The sequence below is a fragment of the Sinocyclocheilus anshuiensis genome, unplaced genomic scaffold (assembly GCF_001515605.1).
Source record: "Sinocyclocheilus anshuiensis isolate Anshui unplaced genomic scaffold, SAMN03320099.WGS_v1.1 scaffold836, whole genome shotgun sequence".
NCBI lineage: Eukaryota > Metazoa > Chordata > Actinopteri > Cypriniformes > Cyprinidae > Sinocyclocheilus > Sinocyclocheilus anshuiensis.
In genome coordinates this window covers 36,043-42,329 of record NW_015551122.1, presented here as the reverse complement: position 1 = coordinate 42,329, position 6,287 = coordinate 36,043, and the positions used below count along the sequence as shown (strand labels likewise).

Here is a 6,287-nt window from a genome sequence, read left to right as displayed (position 1 = left end):
GTGTGTGTGTGTGTCTGTGTCTGTGTCTGTGTCTGTGTGTGTGTGTGTGTGTGTGTGTGTGTGTGTTTTCGTGTTCACTACTCACTGCTGTGTGTGTGTGCACTTGGATTGGTTAAATGCAGAGCACAAATTCCGAGTATGGGACACCATACTTGGCTACACGTCACTTTAAAAGCCCTTTCGTACCAAAAGTGAAATGAATGAGCCTCAGGCTGAAAGAAATGTAATGTAATATCTGTAGAGGGTGCAGCTCGAACAAACCTTTCAGCTGTGCTGCCATTCTGGGTTGCATGAAGAATAGGACATAAGAGAAGAAAGTTCAACACTCTTCAGCAGTTAAAAAAAAAAAGAAATGAAACACAAATGTTGTTTACCTAAAGTCATTTTTGCTCATTATATGGTTGAATTAGATCATCGAAGGTCAGCAGCAAAGATACTGGTTAATGGGATTAAAGGAAATTTGTATTTAACATATTTAATTATTGCAGGTTTGCGTCATATTCTGAGTTTGAATTTCACAGTTTTTATTCATTCTGAGGAATACTGAATCTGTTTCTGTGCGAGTGAGATGAGTAAATGCATGTTCACATTTAGTCTAGAATTACAGAAAGCATCACGTTCACACAACACTTCTGCATTTATTCCCAATTTCTCTCAACGTGGGGACAGCAGAGCTGTCAGTCAATAAATAGGAAAACAAATTAATTGTTACTTATTTAAAAAAGTAACTCAGATATTTTCTTGTAAATTAAGTAGTGCATTACTAGTTACTTGAAAAAAAAGTAATCTGATTACGTAACTCGCGTTACTTGTAATGCGTTACCCCCCAAAATGCCTGTGATTACGAATGAAGCATTTTTGCTGAACATTGTTCATTATCAGTACTATTGCAGAAATACCCTATTGGCAAGTTTGTCACACATTATTCATTTATTCAGTGACTGAAATTGTCCAATGATACGATCTCATGTGATCTCCAAATGGCAGCTACATCAAGTCACGTCACCTTTATTTATATACTGCTTTTAACAATACAGATTGTGTCAAAGCAACTTTACAGTATTAATTAGGAAAATAGTGTGTCAATAATGCAAAGTGACAATAGTAAACACTCATTTTTCAGTTAAAGGCAGTTCATCATTGAATTCAGTGATGTCATCATCCAGCTCAGTACAGTTTAAATAGTATCTTTGCAATCATTTGCAATCAAGTCGACGATATCGCTGGAAATGAAGTGTCCCCAACTAAGCAAGCCAGAGGCGACAGCGGCAAGGAACCAAAACTCCATCGGTGACAGAATGGAGAAAAAACCTTGGGAGAAACCAGGCTCAGTCGGGGGGCCAGTTCTCCTCTGACCAGACGAAACCAGCAGTTCCATTCCAGGCTGCAGCAAAGTCACATTGTGCAGAGGACTCCTCTGGTTCCTGTGGTCTTGTCCATCATCATAGGGCATAGGGCACCCTTGTCTGTGTCCAAAACCTGAAAAATGCTGCCATCACAGGTAACATACATGTTGTTTTTGTGATTTTGTTGTTTATATTATGTTTCTGAATGTGTTTTGAAATTGTGTGTCAAGGATGGAAGTCACTGTCATTTTACTGCAAAACAAATTCACCTGCGGGTATAAATAAAGTAACCTAACTTAACCTAACCTACAGAGGGTAAAAACACCAATGTAATATACAGTATGTGTTCCATTCGATCTACAGAGATGCCTTCGTCTGGACAGATTTTCGACCTTAGGTTATGAACACATCTCTTAAGTACAACAAACAGCTAAACCATGGATTTGACTAAAGGCTCCATCTTATGTGAGTGAACATTTTAAACAGACTTCTAACAGACTTGTCTAAAGCATCATTAATTTCTTCAGTTGTAAAATGAACACAGGTCGAGAAGATTACTTTGAGCACCTTTAAGCTACTAAACATGATCATATATAGCAGGAGAATGCAATTGGGATGAAAGGACATATAAAATGCAAATGTTGTGAAGTTTAGTGGTGGTGGTAATAGGGGAGCTACAGTGTAGGTTCTTTTGGATAGCCTTTATTGTTCTCACTCTATCAATGACTTATGCCAAAATGATAAGGTCAGAGTTGGCAAATGAACCAGAAAGTCCTGAAACTTCCTATTTTCCAGTCCTCATTAACAGCTCATTGTTTTGTGGCCCTCGGTTGCACTCCAAGGCCCCTGAACTCTCATCCCCTTCTCTTGACACAGTCACTCCCAACTTGTAACTGTTGCCATGGTGATGCTTCAGACATGGTCAAGAATCCCCAGCTGAACAGTGGGAGACGGGAAAGGAAAAGATGCTAGACTTGGGGTCTCAGTGGGAACGATCCTTTTATAGGACATAATGACGCCAGAACTCTTGGGAAAGGCAATAAACCACTGCTGTCTGTCTGTGTATCCTATCCGTGTGCACACATGTGCACTGCTGGTTTAATCAATCTCTGTCAATGACATCTTTTTTCTGTGGGAAATCCAATGAAACTGCTGGAAAAGTCGAAACATAATAGGCCCGTTAGAGGCGTTAGACCTCTCTGAACTCAAATACAATTTATTAATGATATATAAGATGTACTTGCATTATGCAAACAATTAAGTATTCACTCATGTCATCACAAATATTTTTTTGCTCAGTGTGTGTGACTCAAAAAAGTAAAATGTCATTTCATGGTGACTGATAGCAGTCACATTACTGTGACAACCTGCATGGTTTTCTGGAATATGGAAGGTTAAGTTATGTGCACTGCATTGTGGGATACAGTATTGCACCCACTGTACTGTGTTGTATACTGTACATTTTAATAATAGGTCATTTAGGTATTATTTTGTTACTTAACTTGCATACTTTGTATAGTATAGGCCAGGGGTAGGCAAGTTCGGTCCTAGAGAGCCGCAGTCCTGCAGAGTTCAGCTCCAACCCTGAAAAACAAAACTCACCTGCCTATAGCCTTAGTAATCCTGAAGACATTGATTAGCTTGTTCAGGTGTGTTTGATTAGGGTTGGGGCTGAACTCTGCAGGACTGTGGCTCTCTAGGACCGAACTTGCCTACCCCTGGTATAGGCCTACATACTACTGTACATTATATACTTTTTTCTCCCTATTCATTAATTTAGTCTTTATATTCATCTCTTTCTTGACTATTAAATTGAACTGCCAAGAAGACATTTTTACACACACACATTCTCTCTCTCTCTGCATTTCTCCCTTTTGTCCTCTCTGTCATTCATTCATTGCAAAAACTCTGGTGACTCAGGCTTCAATAAATCAGTGTCCCAGATTTCAAAGTGAACTGTCCTAGATTATTGTCCTTGAATCACCCTTATAGTGTTGACATCACATGGAGCCATATGCATATGTGTCCTTTTTTAAAGAGTACAAAATAAAAAAAAATACTAAAAATAATAAAAACTTGATAATTCCATTCAAATCTCACTTGAGGTGATGCTAAATTACAGAAGCTGAAAGTGCAAAACATGTCTCAGAATAATAGTCAAAGGAAGGTTTAGTGGACTGAATCAGTCACTAGGTTTGTGCTCCTTTCTGAGTTATTTTAATGCATGATCTATTCACATTACATTAAGTGGTATCATTTAAACTATAACGTCATTACGGCATGGCAGTAACGTTTAAAGATATTATACAGGTTTTTGCCATCTAATAACTGTCTGGAAGTAAATCCATGGAAATGAGCAAAGCAGATTTTTCCATACAGCTGTCCACAGTCTCTGATCTAGAGTCAGATTTTGACATTTTATTATAATTAAACGTTTGATTATGGAAACTGATCGTAGATCAGCAGCTGCAGGCAGCCGTTTATCCCAACATTGACATTAGGCGGCGAATCAAATACTGTAATGCAGACAGGAAAACAGATGGTCTAGCCTGTAATTTAGAGAGGTTCTTCTTATTATTATATATATTTTTTTAGGCAGCTTGCGAAGGCGAAGAACCAACTTAGGTCACAAGGGATGAGCGGAGAGAGCAACAAACGCTTTGCGAATCGATTCGAACGAGTCATCGAAAAGATTCAGTTCATAAGAGTGATTCGTTCGTGAATTAGACGTCACATGTGCTCACTCTTCTTCGCTGGTTTGCGGCAGCGCTATAAATGCTGGCGCGCTAGAGTGCGCTCGCTCTTATTATTGCGATGTTGCGGTGGAAGTGCGCTAAAGCGTACAAAACTGAGAAAGTCAGGCGGTCACAAGGGGGTAAGTTTAGCTAAAATAACAAATTGTTGCGTACAGTTTGTAGAATAAGTGTTTCAACCTGGTCCAAATCAATCCGAAGACGTCTGCTTCGACATGTTTGATGCTAGCTCGTGCGGCACGCGGCTGTTTCCTTGGCATTTTGGTTGTTGTTGCTGCAGAAATAAAACCACTTTAAAACAGACAAGTCACTCTAATCCCGTGGTCCATGTCAGGAACGTGTTCTTGATATTTGTAGTGAAGTGCCTGTATGTAACGTGAGATTATACGAACGGCCCTGCCGCCGCTGTAGCAGTGTTTATATGCGCTGGTCTCTTGTTTTAGGGGCTGAATGTGGTCTGAATCTACTCCAGCTGCTGTAGCTCCGCTGTAAGTATGAGGTTTCTCTCTGTTTCGGTCACCCAGCGGTAGTCAGCTGTGCAGGCCAGCCCGTGCCTGAGCGAGTGTTACTCTGCTGGAAGAGGAAGGTGCTGGCGTGTGTGCTCCAGCAGGTTTGGCTGTTTTAGTGAAGCCTGCTGTGCAGCACGGGTCCAGCCGTGTCCTCCGAGAGTGGTCTGAGCTCACACAGCGAGGCAGGCCTAGTCTGGGGGCGAACACTCAAGTCAGATGTGTTTCTTGTCGTTGCAGGCTTCAGTTTCTTACTACGATTGTTGTTGCAGGTCACACAAGACCCCAAAATGCCTTGATCCCAATGGCCAGTTTTGCTGAAAGGTAAGAATAGTTTGGACTTTTTTCCCCCCCTTAATGTCTTACCATGCACCGTGCATCAGTGCATGTGATATCTAAAAAGTTGAACTTTTCAATTTTTCTTAAACCTGCTTTTTTTTGCTGACATCACTAAATTTAACCTTTCATGAATAAATTCATCCATTTCATGAGCCATTTATTGTCCCAGTCAACCACATGCAGTTTTTTTTGCTAATCGTGTCACATTAGGCAAGTAAAATGGGTTGTTACTGCTATTTCATGTTGGTTGATATTGGTCACATTACTTTGACCTGATTGTTAAATTACTGACTTTACAGGAGGAGGTAAATGAGGGGGAAATTTGAAAGGTCCATCGAGATCATCCTATTGTGGGTAAGCTTTAATCATAACTTCAGTGTCGTGATCCAAGTTGATACCATCATAGCAGAAGCGTTTCTCTGTGATGTCTTTTAATCTTGGAATAGCAAATGCAGGGTTGGCACTGATTTTTGTTGAGACGGTCTGCAAAAATCTGACAAAGAAGCCTGCTACACTTTATTTACTTTAATTTCACTACAATTTACTGTTGAACGTCATTTGTTTGACACCTCTTTCTGTTGTTGTAGGAAAGATGTGCGAAGATCTTCAGAAATCAAGTTCTGTTCCTGCCCTTTTTTAATGTTAAAAGTGCTCGGTGCTCACTGTTAAGTTTACATTTTTAAAAATGTATTGTACGTTGTTACAAATATATAAAATCTACAATTATAAACTTAGCCCACTTCCTTTAGTGGAAATTCCTATAACAGGGTTGTTTTGTGTTCCTGGAGAGCCACTTTCCTAAAATGCAAAAGTTTTCATGTAGGATTGCTGCTTTGTCGTCATGGGAATGGCATGTAGATTGACATGAAAATATCAGGGATTTTAGCATAAGGCTGCAACAAAATGTGAAAAATGAAGAGGCTCTGAATGCACTGTTCAGGAGGTGTCCGTTCCTGTTTCTGCAGTGCCACCTTCAGCAGTTTAGCTCTAGCCCCAGATAAACGTGCCTGAAGCCAGGTGTTCTGCATCACTGGTCTTTCAAGCGTGCTGGTGCTAAACTGCAGGAAAGTGGTCCTCCAGGATCAGGATTGGACATCCTGCTCTAGCATTATTTGAGCATGAGGCTGCTATACGAAGACGATGAATGAAGGAGATTTCTGTAATGGTGCAATGTTTGATTGGTCTCATTTGGTTCTGGTATTGTTTTCAAACACTGGACAATAAAAATGTATGAATAAAAAATTTATTTGTCTGAATACCTGAAACTAAGTTTTAAAACTTGCCCTGAGGGCTCCCCCAGGTGTTTAAAGATGGTTGTGTGTGTATATATATATATATATATA

At 40.0% G+C, this 6,287-nt stretch overlaps 1 long non-coding RNA gene across 2 annotated transcripts; it reads left to right on the top strand.

Moving 5' to 3' along the window:
• Window positions 1-4,114: 4,114 nt before the first annotated feature.
• On the top strand, window positions 4,115-6,165 carry LOC107663086 (uncharacterized). 2 transcript variants are annotated; one of them, XR_001631286.1, is made up of 5 exons: window positions 4,115-4,221; window positions 4,543-4,587; window positions 4,846-4,929; window positions 5,244-5,298; window positions 5,532-6,165. It is a non-coding gene; the product is annotated as an uncharacterized LOC107663086 (long non-coding RNA). The 2 variants fall into 2 exon arrangements; XR_001631285.1 differs by having other exon boundaries at window positions 4,121-4,221; window positions 4,878-4,929.
• Window positions 6,166-6,287: the final 122 nt, after the last annotated feature.